At 49.8% G+C, this 22,943-nt stretch overlaps 1 pseudogene; it reads left to right on the plus strand.

The window, feature by feature from the left end:
* The first annotated feature begins 494 nt into the window (after positions 1 to 494).
* On the plus strand, positions 495 to 1,710 carry LOC121834808 (annotated as a pseudogene).
* Positions 1,711 to 22,943: the final 21,233 nt, after the last annotated feature.

The raw sequence follows: 22,943 nt of genomic DNA on the forward strand, positions 1-22,943 counted from the left end.
ATACTCGGTGGGGCAGGGGGCGAGAGGCCTCTAAGAACTCCGGACGAGACCGAGACGCAGGCAGGCAAGTGGGTGGCGACCGGATCTAGGATATCGCGGGACGCGAGGCCTAAGGGCCTCCTTTGTGTTTAGCTTTAGCCTTAACGTGCATTTGTAGATAATTGCGTAATGTAGCTTGTATTTGTAGTTTAGATTGAGTGTTTTGTAGTGTTGTGTTTTATTGTACCAATAAACTGGGAGCGGAATCCCGCTCCCGTGAAAGCACCAGGCTGGACTCGGGTTGTTGACGGACCACGTGGGAAACGGCGAATCAGCGGCGGTACGCGATTTCCCACAAATGGCGCATCAACGTTGGGGCAGGCGAGCCGTAATTACGGTCGCAACGTCCGTCGACGACACCACGTGAAAGTTCACGCGGAGCGGTCCCACTGGTTGGCGGGTCTATACCGCGGCACTGTGAAGGTGGAAAGGGCACGCCCAAACAAGTGTTCGGGATGGCCGCGGGTAATTTCGCGCTAACAGATTTAATGTTTCTGGCGGACGTCGCGACGACACAAGCGGAAAAAGAGCGACGGCTCTCGGGGTTGACGGAGGGGAACGCCGCGGAGATGACCGTAGTGCCGGAAACGCCGACGGTATCGCCAGCGGTGTCTATGCCGCAAAGCACGGAGATGTCCCGTGAGTCCGCGGCGTTGGTTGCGGCGTTCGCTCAGGCCTTACAGAGCATGCAGAGGGAAACGCCGCCGCCAAAAACCCTCATCCGCATTCCGGTGCCGGAGTACAGCGGACACAGCGATCGAGCTCTGAGCGCGACCGACTTCTTGCTGGAAATCCAGCGATATCGGAAGGCTACCGGCGTGACAGAGAAGGAGACGCTAGGCAGAGTTCTGCCGGTGGCTCTTGTAGGCCCAGCAGCCAGGTGGCATCGCCTTGTGGGTGAGTCAGCCGGAACACTCGACGAGTTCACGGCCCTCTTCCGACAAGAGTTCTTGCCGGCAGACTACCTGCCAAGAATGCGCAGGGAACTGGAGGAAAGAACGCAGGCTCCTGCTGAGCCCTTTGCTGAGTACCTGCGGGCAATGCAGGAACTCCTGCAGATCGCCGATCCGAATGCTACGAACCAGGAGCAGGTCGAGCGGGTGGTGAGGCAGGCGCATCCCACCTTCTCGCGGTATCTCCGTGGGCGCCCATTCGGAAGTCTGAGTGAGCTCGCACAGGAGGCGCGCAGGGTTCAGGCCGACATACTGGCGGAGCGCAGGTACCACCTTCCCCCAGCACCAATCGACACCCTCGAACCCCGATGCGCGTGGCAGGGGCCGGTGCCACGTGGGTATCGACGGGGGGAGGCCGCAATGGCGGAGGCCAGCGGGGAGCCGAGCCGGAATCCCTGGGAGCTCACGGATGACGCCTTGGAGCCAGGATCGCGTCGAGGAGGGAGTGCGGCCGTCCACGCGACGGAATTCCGTCTGACCGGCGCACCACGGATCGCCGCAGCCCAGGAGCAGGCTGCCGCCGACCCGCTGCCACAAAGGGGTGAGCGCATCGGACGTCCCACTGGGGAGAATCCTATCCCAGGTTGGCGAGGCCGCTGCTTTCGGTGTCACGAAATCGGGCACTATAGGCGCGACTGCACAAGGGAGATTCCGGGAAACGGAGGAGGCCGCCGATAAAGTTATCGGCGGCGAAACAGACCAACGAGCGGGTCCCCGACACCCCTTCGACCGTGTGCGTGCCGACGGCGTATCGAGTCGGAGCAGCGACAAGCACCGCGGCCCCATTTATTTCCCTGACGGTGGCGGGAAAGGAGTTCGCAGCTCTTCTGGATAGCGGGGCTAGTGCGTCGCTAATTGGGGACGAGGTCCTCAGGCATCTCCAACAGAAGTCCGTTCGGGTGAGGCATGGGGAGACCACTTTCCAGTTGGCTTGTGGGTCGACGACTTCGAGGGGAGCAGTGCGTCTCGTGGTACGTTGGAATCAACGCGCGCAGAGACAGCGGTTCGTCCATTTGGCCGGGCTGACAGTGCCCATCATTCTGGGACGGGATTTCCTGGCCCACACGGGCATCATCATTGACGTGGCAAGTGGCGGGTACCGAGAGGGGGCACATGCACCCCTTTCAAGTTTCCGAGAGCGCTCCATGGGGCCCATGGCGGCAGCGCTGGGAAAAGCGACAGAACAGGAAAGAACCGACCGCGACGACGCCACGCCCATGAGTCACCCAACTCCGAGCTCCGCCGAGCACTGCGACGAAATGGGCCACCCGTTGGCCAATGCCGATGGACTGTCCCGACCAGAGCGAGAGAGGTTGGCGGCTTTGCTGCACAACTTTGACGAAATGTTCACCGAACAGCCGGGCTGCACTAAGCAGGTGCAACATCGCATTGAAACTGGGGACGCACGCCCTTGGAAGTCCAATCCGCGTCCTGTGAGCCTGGCGAAGCGAAAAGCGATAGATGCCGCAGTCGATGAGCTCCTGAAGTCGGGAATCATTCGCCGGTCATCAGGACCCTGGGGATTCCCGGTGGTTTTGGTGCCCAAGAAGAACGGAACATCGAGACTCTGCGTCGATTATCGGCGCTTGAACGCGGTGACCGTAAAAGATGCGTATCCATTTCCGAGCATCGAAGAAATCATCTCGAATCTGGGGAAGGCGAAGTATTTCACTACCCTCGACGCAAGCAAAGGCTACCTCCAAGTGGAGATGAGCCCGGGCGACGAAAGCAAAACTGCATTCGTGTGTCACCGAGGCCTGTTCGAGTTCACTCGGATGCCGTTCGGATTAACAGGTGCACCGATGACATTTCAGCGGTTGATCGACGGGGTGCTCGGAGATGCCAAGTGGCAGCACGCGCTCGCGTACCTGGACGACATCATTGTGTACTCGGAAACTTTCGAGGACCACCTTCGTCACCTCGAGGACGTGTTGCGCAAACTACGAATCGCCGGCCTCACGCTAAACCCGACTAAAGCCCAAATTGGAGCTTCTGAGATCAGCTTGTTGGGATTCCGGATCGAGAGAGGAAAAGTTTCCCCCGACGCGGACAAGTTGCGGGCGATCTTGGAGTTCCCAGTCCCTACCGATGTCGGGGGAGTGCGCCGTTTTCTCGGCATGATAGGGTACTACCGAGCCTACATCCCGAACTGCGCCGCCATGCAGGCACCCCTCACGCAGTTGCTGAGGAAAGCTGCTCCCTGGAGCTGGGAAGCGTCGCAGGAGGAGGCGTTCCTCCAGCTGACCGAGGCCTTGGCGCGTACAACATCCCTCAAACTGCCAGACCTGAATAGGCCCTTCACGATCCAGACGGACGCCAGCGACCAGGGACTCGGCGCGGTGCTCTTGCAGGAGACAGAGGGAGAGATCCGCCCGGTGGCATTTGCCAGCCGGGCGCTGAACCCGGCGGAGAAGAACTACACGGTGAGTGAGCGCGAATGCCTCGCCATCATTTTTGCTCTTAAGAAGTTCGATCATTATGTCGAGGGGACGGAATTCACGATCGAGACGGACCATATGGCCCTCGCGTGGCTCTCCCGAATCAAGGAACCCGCCGGAAGACTGGCGCGCTGGGCCTTGACACTGCAGAAGTACGAGTACCGAATTCGGTACCGGAAGGGCACCACAAATGTGGTGGCCGACGCGCTCTCCCGCGCACCCGTGGATCCCCCACCGCGCGAGGCAGCAGACTACGGAGGCGGGGCCATCCCCCGGGAGACGGGAAATCCCGCCTCGCGCTCCGCTCCCCACTGTGGCGGCGTCGCGCAGCTGGCTGAGGCGATTACCTCACTGGGACCGGCGTTCAACCGAACGGAACTGTACGAAGCACAGCAGAGCGATTCGTTTTGTCGCGCTATCTTCGACCGGCTCAGGCAAGAGATGGATCCTGACCAGACAGCCGAAAAGACGCTCCGGCACTCCGGAACACCGAGAGGGCCAAGTGCCATCGCCCAGGAGTCAGACATCGAAGCAGGTGAGCTGGAATCTTACCTGATCGATGGGGACGGCGTCCTACTGCGCTACTTCCCGGAAGAGAGCGATTCAAGTGAGTCGTTCAAGACCGTGATTCCCCGTGATCTCAGAGTGGCAGCGCTGCGTCACTACCACGATGCGGACGGTCACGGCAGTGCACCGAAGTCGTGGCATAAGCTGCGCCGTTTCGCTACCTGGCCGGGCATGAAGGGGCAGCTGTGCCGTTATGTCCGTAGCTGCGCAGTGTGCCAAGAGCGCAAGCCCAGGGGTGGCAGACCACCCGGCCTGCTCGAGCCCATCGTGAGTACGCGGCCATGGGAGATCGCGGCCTGCGACTTGATGGGACCCCTGCCGCGGTCAAGCGGAGGCTATCAACATGTGTTGGTAGTCACTTGCCACTTCACCGGATTCGTCGAGATGTTTCCAATGCGGAAGGTGGCAGCCAAGGGAGTCCTGAGCAGGCTGTCCGAGGTCTGGTGTCGCTACGGGTTCCCCGAGAGACTGGTGAGTGACAACGCCTCGATATTTTGCTCGAAAGTTTTCGCGGCAACCTGCCAGGCCCTCGGGATTAAGCATTGTAAGACTTCGTGTTACCATCCCCAAGCAAATGTGACCGAGCGGCGGAACCGCGACATCAAGCCGCTGCTCGGGGCGTATGCTCGAAAGCAGCGGGACTGGGATCTGCATTTGGATTCGATTTCGTTTGCATTGCGGTCCAACCTCAACCGCAGCACTGGGTTCACGCCTGCGCTTTTGAACTTCGGCAGAGAACTCTCTACGCCGACCGATGCGGTTCTTCGCCCGCGACAGAGCGCGTCCAGAGCGGTGCCCTCGCACGAGGACTTCGCGACGCGCACAAGAGAGCGAATGTCGCGGGCGCTGGACGCCGCCCGCGGAAACAGGGCTCGCGCGCGGGCGGAGCAGAAGAACACTTATGACAAAGCGCACCGCGATGCGCAGTTCGAGGTGGGCGACACCGTTCTGCGGCGAAGTCACGTGCAGAGCGATGCAAGTAAGTTCTTCTCGGCGGCGTTGGCCCCCAAGTGGGTTGGCCCCTTTGTCATCGATTCCAAGAAGTCTCGACTGACATACACGCTGAGGGACCAGAATTCTGATCTCGTCCGCGGGACAGTTCACATCGGCGAACTGAAACCCTTTTTCCCCAGGGAAGGGGATGAGCCGGTCAAGCGGCCGCAAAGGGGCATTCGCGGGCGCCACCGATCTCAGGAGTTCCTGGGACCACCGCGGCACAGCTACAACACGCGTAGCCGGAGGCAACCCGATGGGATCGGAACCTTGTAGAGTGCGTGGCCCGGGAAAGGGAAGAAGAGGGGGAAGCGATCCGAAATCGGCGTTCCCGGAATTTTTTTTTTTTTATTGTTTTTTCTTTGTGGGTGGGGGGAGGGTGCCTCGGAACCCTCAGTGTTTGTTTTTCTTGTTTTTGCTTTGAATGTTTGTTTTTTTTCTGTTTTTTTTTGTTTTGTTTTTTGTGTGCGGCGTTGCTGTGGGTGTTGGGGTACTGCTCCCTCGCTGGGCGCACGCCTTGGACTTTTCCCATCTTGTGCGTCATCGCCCCTGCGGCTGCTGCTTCGAGACGCAACTTGGTGTGCACCGAATGGTCCTCTCTGGGAGAGGATGAAAGGAGGAGTCGCCGTTTGGACAAACACCAGCCTGGGCTGAACTCCTCGTCTTCGGGCAGCGTACTCCCCGGCCGGAACCACAGCTCGGGGAGCCTCGTTGGACGTCCGCGACGCCACACAGGACGCTGGGGTGCAGTTCTCAGTGACATTGGACTTCCAGCCCCACATCGCTCCGGGAGGGCTGTCGCAGCTGGGTCACAACCACAGTCCCTCTCCAGTGCACCACTTCCTGGGGGAGCCAGTCTCATGGTGGCCAGGCACACTGCTCAAGGACCCCGTTGCCCCGGAGGTTGCCGCCAAGCCGAAGTCGACAAAGTCTACTGTGAGGTGTGCGGTGGCCGCGCACCCCAGGTCTCGGGCGAACTGATGGACCTCAGTGAGGACGACCCATGGGGCCAGCCGTGTGTGTGTGCGTGTGGGGGGTCTCCAGGCCAAACCAAGCGACGGTGTTTTCAGCAGCCTAGCCGTACGTCTGAATTCCGGCGTACTTCGATTTTTAGGAGAGGGGAGTATGGCGCACCGTGAATTCACGAGGGCGCCCATCAAACCAGTCGGCCAATCTTGGCCGCGACACGATCACATGGTCGTGTTGCCGCGGGGTCGATCGGGATCTCGAATTCGGCTCCCGACGCGCCGCTTTCTCTCCAAGCCACTGGAGGGCGCTGCAGGCGCCCCCGTGGCAGGCGAGGAGAAACCTCCTCGCCCATCGATAGATATACTCGGTGGGGCAGGGGGCGAGAGGCCTCTAAGAACTCCGGACGAGACCGAGACGCAGGCAGGCAAGTGGGTGGCGACCGGATCTAGGATATCGCGGGACGCGAGGCCTAAGGGCCTCCTTTGTGTTTAGCTTTAGCCTTAACGTGCATTTGTAGATAATTGCGTAATGTAGCTTGTATTTGTAGTTTAGATTGAGTGTTTTGTAGTGTTGTGTTTTATTGTACCAATAAACTGGGAGCGGAATCCCGCTCCCGTGAAAGCACCAGGCTGGACTCGGGTTGTTGACGGACCACGTGGGAAACGGCGAATCAGCGGCGGTACGCGATTTCCCACAGTGGCCATATATGGCAGTATTAGCCTTCTTATATGGCGATATATGGCCATATTTACGCACTTCTATGGCCATATATGGCAGTATTAGCCTTATTATATGGCAATATAGGACCGTATTTTCACACTTCTGTGGCCATATATGGCAGTATTAGCCTTCTTATATGGCGATATATGGCCATATTTACGCACTTCTATGGCCATATATGGCAGTATTAGCCTTCTTATATGGCGATATATGGCCATATTTACGCACTTCTGTGGCCATATATGGCAGTATTAGCCTTCTTATATGGCGATATATGGCCATATTTACGCACTTCTATGGCCATATATGGCAGTATTAGCCTTCTTATATGGCGATATATGGCCATATTTAGGCACTTCTATGGCCATATATGGCAGTATTAGCCTTCTTATATGGCGATATATGGCCATATTTACGCACTTCTATGGCCATATATGGCAGTATTAGCCTTCTTATATGGCGATATATGGCCATATTTACGCACTTCTATGGCCATATATGGCAGTATTAGCCTTCTTATATGGCGATATATGGCCATATTTACGCACTTCTATGGCCATATATGGCAGTATTAGCCTTCTTATATGGCGATATATGACCGTATTTTCACACTTCTTTGGCCATATATGGCAGTATTAGCCTTCTTATATGGCGATATATGGCCATATTTACGCACTTCTATGGCCATATATGGCAGTATTAGCCTTCTTATATGGCGATATATGGCCATATTTACGCACTTCTATGGCCATATATGGCAGTATTAGCCTTCTTATATGGCGATATATGGCCATATTTACGCACTTCTATGGCCATATATGGCAGTATTAGCCTTCTTATATGGCGATATATGGCCATATTTACGCACTTCTATGGCCATATATGGCAGTATTAGCCTTCTTATATGGCGATATATGGCCATATTTACGCACTTCTATGGCCATATATGGCAGTATTAGCCTTCTTATATGGCGATATATGGCCATATTTACGCACTTCTATGGCCATATATGGCAGTATTAGCCTTCTTATATGGCGATATATGGCCATATTTACGCACTTCTATGGCCATATATGGCAGTATTAGCCTTCTTATATGGTGATATATGACCGTATTTTCACACTTCTTTGGCCATATATGGCAGTATTTGTCTACTTATATGGCAATATATGGCCGTATTTACGCACTTCTGTGGCCATATATGGCAGTATTTGCCTACTTATATGAGTAGGCAAATACTGCCATGTATAGCAGTATATGGCCATATTTGACTCCTTATATTATCATATATGACCATATATAAGAATATATCAGGGCCATTTCTGACATTTTCGTACGGGTTGCAGCGAAAGACAGGAAGCATATTTCGTGCTGACCCTAAGTACACCAATGATAATGTTGATGTTGATAATTCGCGGTTATTTCTTTGTAGTCTAACAGTTTTTTCCGCGACACAAGGAAAAATCACAAGGGAGTAGACACGGACTTTGTTTGAGAGTGAAGTCTAGTTTTTATCTGGGTTGCTAGTCTGAAAATGAATATCGGGGAATGTGTCTTTTTGCTATCTTTTTTTTTCTGTTTACTTTTTTTCCCTCTGTGTAGCCTGCTGCACATGCTTTTTCCAGATGTTCGTGGTTGATTGGGCACGAATAAACTAGTTGAAAGGTTGCGCTTGTCCGTGTCAACTCCCTTATGTTTGTCCCTTGTGCTGCGCAAAAGCTTCTAGACTACATCATGAGCCAGCTAGACCAACAACAAGTTTTAATTGACTACATATCTTTGTATCGTTTAATTTAAAGCCTTCGGTTTTATTTGGTTGCGAGCGCCACCTAGCGCCCCAGAGTAACAGTCTCTACCGGCGAATGCAATGGCTCGAGGAGCCCAGCCAGCGCGCGAAAAACACTCGCAGGCCATGTCCACAGAATACGGTGAAACGCCATCTAGTCGCTGTGCTTCAAAAGCTACGCATTGCATAGAATACACAGCAGTTAGCATAGCAGCCGTCCGTAACACAATGGCTCATCGAACGACTGGAGGCGGACCGCGAAGTGAGAGGGGGATTACTGCTCGTGGAAGTAGCGCGCGTCTATGGGCAGTTCCGTATTCCGTAACTGAGTCAATCTCATAACGTTGGGAAGCAGGCGACAGTGGACGAAACGGCTTCTGCCGCCTTCTGCTCCGTACCCACCGAGCTCCAGCGAGGTTGTCGCACGTAGGGTGCCTTCGTGTGCGCCTTGAAGGACATTGAGGCACCCTAGTCGCACGTACAGAAAGACTGAAGCTCCCTCGGTGCTCTGCGGCAGCGATGTCGTGGCCAAACTGGCCGGTGGTCGATTCAACGCCGACCGCTTCTTCATTGTATTGTTACAGCAAATGGGAAGCGAAAAAAAAAACGAAACTAAAAGCGCCACACGAAGAAAAACAAATGAAAACGGAAAGTAGCGAATTTAAAGTGGAAATCGACGACAGCAACGGTGAACAGGCAAACGCCGGACTGGCACACATGCCAAAGTGCCAAAGTGCTCTCGGTCTCGCCGGTGCGCGAGACGGCCGATGTGTAGGGAGCCTAGGTTTAAGAGAGGGAGGCAACTGAAACCATAGAGACCGTTCGCAATTGAATGGCGGTTGCGTTGTCACGTGGGGCTGAGAAAAGCGGACAGGAAGGCGAAGACGCTTTCAGACGATCGACGCATTGGTCACCTGCTTGCAGCTCGGATTGCAAACGCTGCCCATAAACCGGGTGACCCTTGACCGAGCAGTTGGAAACACTCTGTAATCTAGGTGCACTACCGGTGTGGCCCCATGCCAGCTCCTTGCTCGGCTTCTTTCTCGAAGCCATCGAGAGCGAATTCAAGTTTGCGGATCTTGGGTTTCCTTCCGCTCCCAATATACAATTCCAAAGCCTCCCTCCCGTCTTTGGCGCGAGACGGGTTTTTTTCTCGGAGCATTTTCGTGTCGTCGCTGAACTGGTATGCCGGCAACCTGCCCAGCATCCCCCCCCCCCTTACCGCCTCTCTTTACCTGCGCTCAAATTTGTTCGCTTCGAGGCTTCCTTGGTTGCTTCGGGTGTTACAATATCGTCTCTTCTGATGTTGGCTCCGTTGACCTGGCTATAATTTCTGACGCGGCCGCCTCTGTTGCATTATTAATTAGCGTTGAAAAAAAAAACCTGAAAAGATATTTTTACTGCAAAAGTTTCAAAAGCTTTTTTTTTCTTTTTTTTTAATCTTTAATGCGACTGTCTTTTTTTTCAGAAGCTTCTTTTAAAAAAATACATACCGAGAGAAATAACAAAATACTGCGTCGTTGTCTTTTCGTCACTCTATGGATTATAGTTAGGGTTCCGCGTTTTCGGTTTCTATTTTTTCAAAATTCGGCGTACTTTTTTCGGTGTTTATTTTAAAATTCAATTTTCGGTTTTTTTTCGGCGTATATTTATGGTCACCAAAATTTATCGGCTTTTTTCGGTGTATATAAAATAAACACCAACGGACACCGGATCATATGATCCTTGGCTCTGATATTTTTTATCACTCAATTAATAACGGCAGAGATATATTGAAAAAGAAATGGACCCTTTATTTCTCAAATGTGTGCAACTGTAAAGAATCAATAAAAAAAAAAGAAGTAAAAACAAATCAGATATGAAGCCTATGCCCAAAAAACATGGAACTTCACCTTCTGTTTATCAGGATTACGTGATCTTATTACAGTACACACGGATGTACTTTCCCAGGTTCTCTTCGTTGATCCGCACTATTTCTTTCCTGTTAATATGACACTGAGCTTCGAAAATGCCCTCTCAACGCTAACACTGGACACTGGCAGGCTGAGGAGATGAAGCGCTGCCTGAGTCAAAATCGGCCAATCAACCAATTGTGAGCACCAAAAGAGACACGGTGCGACGTTTTGAAGCACAACACAACATGCAGAGCTTGCATCAAGTCAGTCTTCCTTACAACGAGTTTGAAAACACGCCCGTACATGGCGAAGTCATGGGGCATTTCGGACTTTGCGTTCCAATCGATGATGCCCACAATAAACCAAAACGTCGTGATGGCATCCCTGTATCCCATACATTCGGAAACGTTTCGATAGACACTGTCGTTCCACTTTTTCGCCACGGCTCTGCGGTACGACTGGAAGGTTAAAGTGACCATTTCCGGTTAAAACTGATTTTCAGAAAATGGATTCGACGTACTTTAATCGGTTTTTATCGATTTAAATCGAAAATGCCCAACCTAAAAACTGACCTTTTTCGGTTAAAACCGAATTTCCGAAATTGAATTCGGCGTACTTTTATCGGCTTTTATCGGTTTAAACCGAAAACTCCGAACCCTAATTATAGTCCCATTGCACTGGCTAAATTTCTCATGTTTGGATGGATGGATGAATCCGGCTGAGCCCTTTGGATCGGGCGGTAGATTACCCCACCTCGCCATTTTGTTTTACCATTTAAGCTTAGAATACTTAAAAGAGAAAACTGTAATCACTCCGCACTGAAAAGAAAGTGAGGCTATGAAATCCCCATGAGTTAATAAGAAAATACCTAGTTTTCTCTCGCTTTCTGCCACCATTCAGTTAATCTTTGCTCGGCAATCTCTACTGTCTTGAAATTCACTCTTCCTTCGCTGTCTCTAAAACCCAATGACTTTATTAAATCTATGTTGTCTTCGGTAGGCATAGGGTGAAGCCCTCAGTAGAGTATGAAGTGCTCAGCCGTCTCGTCCTCCTCTCCACAAGCAGTGCACATTGTATCAATTTCCTGGTACTTCGCTCTGTATGTACTGGTTCGCAAAACACCTGTCCTTCACTCAAACAGCAACGAGCTTCTCCTAGAATTGTCAGAAATGGTTTCTTTGGCAATAACTGTTTTGTTTAATCTATAGCTTTCCAGAGCCGTCTTTGTCCGCATTCCTTGTGGCCACCCATCTCTTTCTGTGGCCTTAACATTCTTCTTAACTGAGACCTGCTCTTCCGTAACTCCACTATAGCCCAAAAACTTTCCTCTTAATTTCCTAGTGCGCTGTCTCCACTTTGTGTCTATACTCCTCATGTATAAATAGCTGAAAAACTTTCGTGCCCATTGCTCCCCATCCATTTGCCTCAACCGATCCTCAAATTCTATCTTGCTCACCGCTTCCCTGCCCTCAAATGACGCCCATCCCATGTCTCCTTGTACTCCCTGGTTTGGCGTTTTGCAATGTGCCCCCAAGGCCAGCCTACCTACTCCGCGCTGTTGTATTTCTAGTCTTGCATGCACTTCGGATTTCATGCATAGCACTGCGTTTCCAAAAGTCAAGCCAGGCACCATGACCCCTTTTTAAATGTCTCTCACTACCTCATACCTGTTGTAATTCCAAAGTGCTCTATTTTCATTACAGCTGCATTTCTGTTGCCCTTACCTAATATATACTTCTCATGCTCACTGAGATATTCTGCACCATCACATATCCATACTCCTAGATACTTGTATTTACTAACTCTCTCAACTGTAATATTCTGTATCTTCAACCTCTTAACTTCATCATTGTTAAAAATCATGACTGCTGATTTTTCACTACTGAATTCTAAACCTAATTTCTCTCCTTCCCTACCACAGATGCTCATTAATTTCTGCAAATCTATCCTGTTGTTAGCCATTACAAACAAACCGGAGCGCCCCCAGCGGACGCCACCGGCGCCGCGCATGCGCGATGGTGAGTCGGTAAGACGCTCGCTATCGCCCATAAACAAACCATTAAAGTCCGATGTTGTCGGCATCGGTGTGAGTCCTCGAGTCCTCTTGCCCTTTTTCGCGTTCGAATTGTTGATTCTACGTCTACATGTGCAATGTCTGACTACTTGAGCGGCCTCAGCGAAATTACCGAGGTTCGTTACACCGCAAAACTTCGCGTGAAAAATGTGACATGCGGCGATTCATTCCGCGTCGACGCCGAAGAATGGACGCTGAAGCCTGCTTCGCCATGGTGATATTCCACTCACAATTTTCAGCCGCGACGTCGCTCGGGCTGAAGAAGCGTGAACCGTAGCTGAGATGGTCGATGTCGATTCTGAAAATCGCAAGGAGAATCGGACTGAGTGAATCAGGCATAACAAGTCGATGATGGCCACTGATAACAATGATCAACATCTCCTTCTTTATGCTGTTTATATCAAGCCTGCTTACCCCAACCAACCTTCAAACTTAAAAGTCCTTTGAGGACTAAACGTACGTCTTATCGCAATTACCTGGCCAACATTTGCACTACGGGCCGGTGTCGTCTGACAAAGCAGACGACAGTTCGAACGATCGGGTGGCCGTTTGAACCTGAAGACACACTGAACGTAGTCCGCAGGTACAACTTGACGGGTTTCCCGCGTTCATGTTAGAACAAAAAAAAAAAAAAATCTGGTGGCCACAATTAAGAATCCGTGTATTCAACCTAAAGCGCTTCCCGCCCAAGCAATCGTGGTCCGACGGCGTCTGGTTTTCCCTTTTCGCGGCACATATCCACGTTCTCTGACGGACCGAGTACATTAAAATTGACCTTCAAACCTTTCTCGACTATCTTGGTACAGCCCCAGTCGCGGCGTTTTGACGAGAACGCACGCTTTTGTCTGGTTTCTTTAAAAAAAAACGCAGGAATGGGCGTCTCGTACGGTGACTTCCGCCTACAGCCCCAGACCGGAAGTGCGCTCGACGCGCCACCACCGCGCCGTGACGTAACAGAGTTTGGTTCGTGTATAATGTGTAACGATGTTGCCACACTCGGGCGGGCTATACTGACGAGTCACGCGGTCCAAACATCCAACGTTTAACTTGATCGAAAGAAATCCACGGACTTTTCTGGAACAAGGACAGATAGACTTTAAAATTGCGTTTTCTGCATGTTTATACGGCCGGAAGTTAGTCAACCCTAAAGTCAAAGTAGCTCCACTGCCTTCATTGTCTGCTTGCCGAGCACAAACAGATACTAACATACAGACGACGAAACCTCGCAAGGTTATTGGCCGATCGGCTGCAGTTGCCACGACAATCTCCATTTCGGTCCATTCAAATCTTCCTTCGAAAGAGTCGCTCTGAACCAGTCGCGCCAAGATCGCTATGGAGCATCGTCGTACTGGAAGCGTTTCTCGCCAATATAAGCGTATTTGGCACCGTGTATGCAATCAACACATCAATCGTGTTTATCTCGACAGATCTCTTACAATGGTATCGTTATTCTTGCGTATTTGACGACCGAAAAAATTATTTTTCGATACCTCCAAGCACCGACGCCGCGTGTGGAGGCAGTATATACAAAGGCGGTGCGTGGATATAAGAACCCCGTATACAAGAAACGTTTCTATTAAGCTACCCGTCACCAGCGAATCTAGATCTGCTCACCGAGAGTGGAAAGGTCGAGAAAAACTGCTCCTTCCATGAACCAATATGGCGGCCCTACGGGGAGTCTGGCGCTACTTTCCCGGGATCCAGTTACATTTAGTCAGCCCCGTATTGGGCACCCGGTTTCTCCACTGTAGATGAGACATCTAGCCAGTGCATTACCACCGCTAGCTTGAGGTCGCCATCGGGCATCACTCAGTAGTGACAGCACGCCTTCACGACGCTCATCCAGATCGAAGCGGCGCCTGGGATCGGGGTCGAACCCAGGATTCCTCGCTAAATTAGCCACGCTTGTAACGTGTTGAGGCACACCCGCTGCAAACGCTCGCCATATTTGTATTAACAAAATCGAGCAAATAATCAAAATAAGGGGTTGATGGACGCCTTAGCCAACTGCCATTTATTTTGGATTATAGATTTCGCGAAATTATCGCTGCAGACGCCAGAACGTGCAGCGCGTGTAGCTACACTCAGGTAATTTAAAAAAAAGGACTTTTTTTTTTAAGTTGCGAGGCGCGTATTGAAAATGTAATTAATTGTACCTGCACCAATAACATAATTACACTGAACAGCTTGTTAACCGTGGTATTGGTATGAAAATAATGATAAACAAGAGGGACGAGGTTAGACTGGAAACATATTATATTGACTGATATGAACTGCCAACAGTAAACTCTCGAAATTCTCTCCAGTTTCTGTTTACAAAAACACTCAATGTTAAAAAAAGCGTTGAATCCGAGTTCGAAACTACTAATAACGCGATCGTTTTGCCCTTTTTTTAATTTTCTGTTACTTTTTTTTTATTCGCTGCGCGAATAAAAAAAAACGAGAAGTTTCGGTGGTGGCCTTTTCTGCTTCCTATCCCTGATGTCAATACCAAGATTATTAGCAGCGAGCGACAAGTTCGATGGTGCGCAAAGAGCGTGGTGGAAGGCTATAGTCCTCACAGCCCTAAATCAACTCGCGTCAGAGTTGATAGTCGGCTCTTATTTCCGTCCTCGAGTGCAGAAATATTCCTGCCCAAGACATCATAATCAGTGTTTGGCCAATCGTGGAAGGCCGATCACAGCGGTGCTATTAGTCGCCCACGTCGCCAGTACGGGGCCCAAATTCGTCTGCTCTTGCACAGGGATTTCGATGATGTCAAAACGCCGAACTCTTATTGGCTGATTGAAAAAATAATAGTGAGTAGACCTCAGGGAGTCTAGCATGGTGGTGTACTACCCACTATCCTTTCAATCAAAGCCAATCAGAGATAGGCATCAGTCTGGCGTCGCCGCAACTCCTGCACCAGGAGCAGAAGACGACTTGCTCTGCGCACGGCCTGTTGATCTGAAAAAAGCTGGAGCGCGCCATCAAGATCAGCTACCTCGTCAATTCGATAATAAACGGATTTACACGTGTGTCTATGGGGTGTCCCTGTGCGTTTATTACCTTGGCGGTTCGTGCATTATTGCTGTGTAAACGTTTGCGTTAGGTTTTTTACGCGTTCCGCGCGACTGCGATAAGCATCGAGGAATACCTGCATGAGATCGCTTCCCACATAAACGCTGCGCATCGACATAAACGTCACTGCAGCGGTCCGAAAACGTAAACACATTTTGGAGAGAAGAAAGCGTTCTGCGGCCAACTGAGCCCCACGAATCCCGAATGTATGATTGCATCCATCCACTCGCTTAATTTGTCCGTCGCCACGGGGGTGGGGAAAGATATCTCGAAAGACGAGACGTGTGTTTTCAGTATGCTGTGCACTCCGACAAATTTAGACCGTTTATTTTCTTGGCATCCTTGTTGCAGTGTCTTTTTTTTTTTGTGTGTGTGTGTGTGTGAGCGTGCGGTTGCAATTAGCGGAGATACATGAAAGATAGACGAGACGAGCGGTTCTTATTATTTGTTTTTTTCTTGCGCAGAGCGATTCGCGGGGCTGAGAAGCAGAAAGCGCGCGTGCCGTTCGCGCACGCGTTAGGTCTAGGTAGTTGTACAACACACGCGCATATATGTATATAGGAGCTAGAATTCATGGCAGGGATCGGTCCGACCTTGTAGCAACCCTGTACCTTTTCCATCATCGCCTTCATTTTTCTTTTTTTTATTTGGCGCTTTTCTTTTGATGTTGTCGTTCGTTCTTATATGGATGTATCTGTTTCATGCAAACTGTCGAACCGGAACCAGCCGAACCGAAAACCGCCACCGAACCGTTATTTTTAGACGAACCGGAACTGAACCGAACCGAAATCTTCGCTGCCATATGGAACTGAACCGGGACTGAATCGGAAAGAGGTATAATGTTAACCGGTTCAAAACAATTCATGACCATTTTTTTAATATTGAATAATGGTTATTTGAGAACAAAAAATTGGCAGCTGTATTACTATGATCATAATGCAATTAAATGCAAAGGTGCAAGCCAGCTGGACAATAATGATAAAAAAAAATCCCTAGAGAAGGGGAACAAGAAGGACAAAGGACAAGCACACATCTCCAAACACAGCTAGGCGACAGGTGCGCGACCGAAAAAATCCGCCTGGTCCGGGTATCGAACCCGGGACCTCTCCATTACAGGTGGAGCGCTCTACCAACTAAGCTTACCAGGGGTTGGACGTCAGTAGAGCAAACGGGTTTTATCAGCTGCCACCAGTCTAACTAATGATTTGTGTGTGTCCTTTGTCCCTCTTGTTCCCCTTCTCCATGGGGATTATTTTCGTCATTCTTGTCCAGCTCGCTTGCACCTTTGCATTTCATTGCATTATAATCATAACCTTAAATTGCAAGCTTCACCCTTGTAGGTGTTTGACTGGTGGCAGCTGATAAGACCCGTTTGCTCTACTGACGTCCAACCCCTGGTTAGCTCAGTTGGTAGAGCGCTCCACCTGTAATGGAGAGGTCCCGGCGGGTTCGATACCCGGACCAGGCGGAGTTTTTCGGTCGCGCACCAGTCACCTAGCTGTGTTTGGAGATTTGTGTTTGCCCTTTGTCCCTCTTGTTCCCCTTTTCCAGGGATTATTTTCATCATGTATTTCTATATATTGATCAAATCGTCTACATATGCAGAATCGCAATGCATTAGAAATTGTGGGTTATTGTGGCGTTTTTGCACTGGCACTATGATTAATCGTATGTCACGTGGTCACGTGACGTCAAGACATGCTGTCAAGTAATGTCACACCCCGTGACACCGTGAGGACATTGTCTGTCAAAAACGCGCGTTTTCAGGCGTTCGCGCCGGTCCTCACGACGCTTCACCAATCAAGAATAATTTGCGCCTCTAAAAATGTGGCTTGTACTGAGCGCAAACTTCCTACAGAAGGCATTTTGCACCATCAGATTTGATTTTCTCAGCAAGAAAAAATCGCAAGGACCACCAGCATATATTGGGATGACTTCGCGCGCCAACCAAGTTAAACAGTTAAGTTTTCTGGTGAAATGCGGTGTTCGCAACACTAGCAAAAGTAGATGTGCGAATTGTAAAGTTGTGCAGTATATTTAGCAGACTCGCGATAATATACGGCAGCCGAATAAAATGTTAGAGCGCATGGCTGATGAAGCACAATGTTGTTAAGTGAGGGTCCAAAAACAAGTGCATATAAAACCGATAACATTAGCCACCCGAGGCATGCAGTATTTCGCGAAGTTTCGGGTTCATGCAAGCCGATGCCCAAATGTGATTTACAGACAGACAAAGATTATTACAAACTTTGTTTGCCCTTCACGCTATTTAGAGGAAATTAGGCATTACATGTCTCTGTTTCTTTTTGTAGCAAGGCATTGCGTATCGGATTTATCTGAAGAACAGATCTATCGTGTGAGCAGGAAGTCAGGTTTGGCATATACCCCACAACCCGGTGTTTCATACTGCCAAAGAGCGAACAAAAAAGCGCGTTTCCGTAATTCGGCTCAACAGCAGGCGTATTTTCGAGTATTTTCGTTGCCGTGTCGGTCTCAAGCGGTTATGTGAACGTCATGTTGTCAAATTTATTGATGGTAATAACGTTTAATTTAATTAATGACGGAAGATTTGACAACATAAATAAAGGGCCGATATCACCAGCAATTTTATGTGTTTGTGGGCTGAACAAAAAACAAAGTATACACAGGGGTACGTGGCGGAACTATGATGATTACGCAAGCAGACCATCAGAAAGTGGTATAGCTACCATGTCGAGTAAAGCATGCGATACTTTGTTCTATTTAACAAAAAAATATCCATTAGCGAGGGTGGTGCTTATTTGCCAATCGAGTTGACCGCCATCTTTGTCGAGTACAAACCTTAACAGCCAGGCCATGCCAGTGTATCCTGTATAAGAACATGTTCACTTGGGTACGCGCTATTTTAGGACAGATTCAATCTGAGTACGAAGGTGCCAATAGATTAGAGTGAACAATTTTGATCACTCCTCACTGAACAGTGATTCTTCGCCTGCCCCACGGTGCTGAGTGTAAACTGTGCTGGTTAGAAAAACAAGCGTTTTGATTGCAGCTCCATGTTTCTATAGAAGGTAGACTGAAAGGGCTTGTACTACAACTTTCGTGACATTTTGAAAATATGATTGGTTCTAGCTCAGTTGCGCCGTCATCATATATATATTGTGAAAAGTATTTCGATAACTATATTTCACTATACATATGACTACGACGTGCCCATTCCATGATTTCATGCGCTAATTAGTTCCTTAGTTTAAGAGCTCAGTTACGATTCAATTTGTAACACTGAGACGCAAAGTTGTACCAATCCAGGGAATCTTAGGCGATAGACCACACTTCGTGGCAACATTTGGACTCAGGTAGAATATATGTGACTAAGGTAAACAAATGGATGTTGAGTCGTATAAACACGACGTTCTGTATGTAATCTAGAGTCTTTCTTTTTTTACTGTTTTGTCGGAATTAAATAACAATTTTTTTTTATTCCTGGTACTTGAATATAAAAGTGGATCGTACGAACGATAAAAAAAAAGTATACAGTATAGTTACTCATTTTAAGACGTAAATAGTGCGTTTTGCTAAAACAATGCGGAAAATCTATGATCAATTTAGCGGTAGAAACCGGATCTAACCCGGAGCTGAACCGGAACCGAACCAAAAATTGTGAACTCGAACCCAAACCGAACCGATACAAACTTCGGTTCGACACCCTAGATTCATGTATGCATCAAGCAGTGCGCGCTTCGTGTGTGCTTTATGTAATGCTGCTTCTGGCGATAATGCAATGAATACAAAGGTGCAAGCGAGCTGGACAAGAATAGCGATAACAATCCTTGGAGATATGGGGAACAAGGGGGACAAAGGACCAACACATGGAGAGGTCCCTGGTTCGATACCAGGACCAGGCGGATTTTTTCAGTCGCGCACCAGTCACCTAGCTGCGTTTGAAATTGTGTTTGTCCTTTGTCCCCCTTCTCCAGGGATTATTATGGTTAGTGCTTCCTCTGGTACCCTTTCTTAGGCGCGAAGCTGCCTGCGTACCCTCGGTGATGGTAGTGCTGTTGGCGAACCTCCTGCGGAGCATCGCGAGAGAATTTAATAGCGTGTGAACTCAAGCTGCGCGATCCTGAGCTGCAAACCGACGACCGTGCGTGTGCGCTGCTTTGTATGCAGGAGAATGTGTATGGGCCTTCCAAGTATAGTTACGTATGTATCTTTGGAAACCATCAGTATTGCTGTAGCTTCGAAATCGTTTTTACGATGTAGCCCGCTGAGAAACGTACGTGCGCGAAGTCGGTGTCGGTTTCTGCCATAAATTTTACCACGGGTTACTTTTTCTGTGGCCCGTAAACATCGCTCTCGAGTATTCCCTGTGGCAACTTGGTCACTCGCCTGTTTAGCTTCGCGGACAAACATGGTAGCATTGGAAAGTTGGCGTCCCCGACAGAGCGAGTGCATGGTCTGCCCTTTAGAGTGAAGAGTGAACGCAGTAGACGAAAACACATTAGTGAGTTTTAGTATTGCGTCAACGAGCGAACGCAAGCCCTGTGCGTTTGCGTTAGCAATGCGTGTTCCACACTGCGCGTGCGCGGAGCCCAGACCGCGGCCTTCCGCTATCGTAGCGGGTTGCGGAGGGCCTTGGGGGACGGCGAAAACGATCTACGAAAACTTCCTTTTGTCACTGCAGCGTGGCCACTCGAGCCGTGGCTGGCCCCTGAGTAGGAAACTCAGCGTCGTCCAGATAATAATGGACAGTTTTAGAGTCACTGCTTAAAGTGTGTGGCCTCTTGCTTCGCGATTGGTTTCTTTCGGCGTTCGGCTAACGTTGCAACTAACGCCGCAACTAACGCCGCATTCTCGTTGGCTGATAAGAAGGTCCTCGGGGATCCTCACCCCCTGCCTTTCTTACGTTGTCAGCGACTCAGCTTTAGTATATATAGGCTAGCTGACTCTTTCGTATCGCAATACCATCGCTAGTGAACAACTCGGTTGGGAAACTGCCATAGAGCCTGCTCTGAAAAAGTGGCACCGATTCGTACTCGAGAACCGAGCTAATGGCGATCGCAACGCCGCCATTTCTCCCGCAGTGGTCACTAGGGGAACTGCACCGCTGCTTATAATGGTTCGGGATTATTGAATTCGATAGCGTCCACTGTTACTCCCCTATTTTGGCCTTAATCGGCCATTTTGGCGCCGAAAACATATATACGGTAGAAGGGATTTCAGGGATTCCATCCCCGTCTCCCAAGCGGACACGCCGCGAATTACTACCGAACTTATGACGCGCCCAGGTCGGGACGCTCTACCTGAAATCAGCGGTGAGACATGGTTGTACAAAAACAATATTAATTGTGCTACAAAACACTGCAAACTAAAGATTAAAAAAAAATACATCACGCGCCTGTCATTCTGTACTGATCTCCTATAAACGTTCCTACAAAAAGAGCCTTTCCCGTTTGTTTTTACGCAAAAACATGCTTTATAAAAGCTCATGGTGACCACAGTAACGAAAAAAAAAAAAAGATTGAGCAGTCATCTTGACACCTCGAGCTTGGGAGTTTCGGTATCCTGGGAACATTCAGTGACTCTATAGCAGTAGCCACATAAAGCAACTTTCATGCTTCAACTTGTCGCCAAAAAGTGGCGCTGTTGTCGTATTTAGCTCGGTCTCGGTGGACGCCAGCGGTCCAGGTTTCAAGAGTGAGTTTCCCAACTGAGTGTATTAGTAAGATTGCGCAATACGCGAGAGTATAGAGTATACACTAAAAGCAACCTGTTCGGCCCGATCTGAATTGTCCCTTCCGCAAACGCTGCCAAAACAAATCTCTAGCGTATCTAGCGTGCGTTTTCGGCTTTATTTCCGCGTACTTCCTTCGCTGTCGAGTCAACCAGGTAGCTCATAAAGCGTACAAAATAAAATGGGAATGCTCCCAATCAATTAAGTCCGAGTTAATTAAGCCGAGCCGCAGCTACTTACTGCGCTTTCCTCTGGTGCGTGTAATCTGCAATTATACTCGCAAATATAGACTCCATTCGAGAGTTACGTGTCGATTATCGGAAGGTCGGAACCACTACACAATGGCGGAACAACTGACATCGCGGAACGTGCAAGTCATTCCATAAGATGGCGAACATCCGAGCGCGGCCAGCTCTAGGAGCTGACGAACCAATCAAACAGTGTCGAAAATGCAACGTCACTGCTGTCATCACCTTTTTCTCTGGGTGTGTTTTTGCCTTCTAATGGATCCAAATGCTGTGCAGCGACGTTGAGGTTTTAGTCCGCCATTGTGCAGGGCTGCCAACAGAGGGCAGTCGTTTGAAAGGAGTCTATATTTAAGTGCGTGGCGAAATTCGATCGGGCAAGCACGTGTCAGGCATCCTGCGAGATTATTGCTACCTTTCACCGATGCTATTTCGGTAATAAAGTCCTCGACCTGCTGTGATGTTCAATGCAATGCGATGCCTAAGAAGGACGTTCGGTCGTCTGCTGTTTACACGTATACAAGCCCGCGTAGGTCAGGCGTGGGCACTGCGCCTGCGCAGAAAGTCGCCCGAGATCTGCGCATGCGTGGTGCCGACAGCAGCGTTAGCACAGCGGCGGGCTGTTAGATCCGCGTGTTGGTTTACATACGGCGCACACCGCGAGGGCAGCGAGCAGTTTTCTTCCGCGGGAGTTTCCGGAAAGACCGTCGTGAGGTGGTCTTCACGCAGGGAAGCCTAATCACGGGTGATTGTGAAGCCGGTGCGAAGACCAGCTCACCCACGCTGTCCCGCTGTGATACACCTGCCCTCTTGAAGTCAGTGCTCTCGCTGAACCAGAGATCGCCCGAGAGCTTCTCGCGAGAGACTGCAAGGGTCGCAATGCCCACGAGACCCGCAACGCGAAATCCCTAAAGTCGCACTCGTACGCAATGTATGTTAACGTTTTGGTTGGGTTTCTATCGGGAAGCTTGATAGATCGTCGTGCCATTTGATAGTGACGCCCGACAACGATGTGATGTAGACGCAAGGGCGCCGGCGTTTTGCTGTCGGTACAAAAAAAAAAAGAATACAAAAAAAAATGTAATAAAGCTATCTAATAGCTTTCGAAATGGGAGAGTCATCCTGTTTCCCATCCAGAGCTTCCGTTTCACGGTCCCTTCAACGTGACGTCCAGGTAGTACAGCCACGGGTGCCGCTATAATGAAAGAAAAAAGGAAAAGAACAAATAGCGACGCTGATAGTGAGCAGGGAGTTTCAGCGGATCGGTCTAGCATTGCGATAGAGATACCGGATATTTTCTTTTCCGCGCAATACCGGGTATCCTTGTCGGAGTGCAAAAACGATCTCAAATAAAACTCGCTAATGGTACCGCGGTTCGCTTTGCGGTATACGTTCCAGGTTCGCGGTTTCCGCATCACCCTAAGTGTAACCGTAATACGGTAACGATCCGCTAAGACGTTCCGTTACCCCGTTCGGTTCTGGTCGCCGTC

Source organism: Ixodes scapularis, unplaced genomic scaffold (genome assembly GCF_016920785.2).
Source record: "Ixodes scapularis isolate PalLabHiFi unplaced genomic scaffold, ASM1692078v2 PGA_scaffold10__122_contigs__length_95168666, whole genome shotgun sequence".
In the NCBI taxonomy this organism is placed as follows: Eukaryota; Metazoa; Arthropoda; class Arachnida; order Ixodida; family Ixodidae; genus Ixodes; species Ixodes scapularis.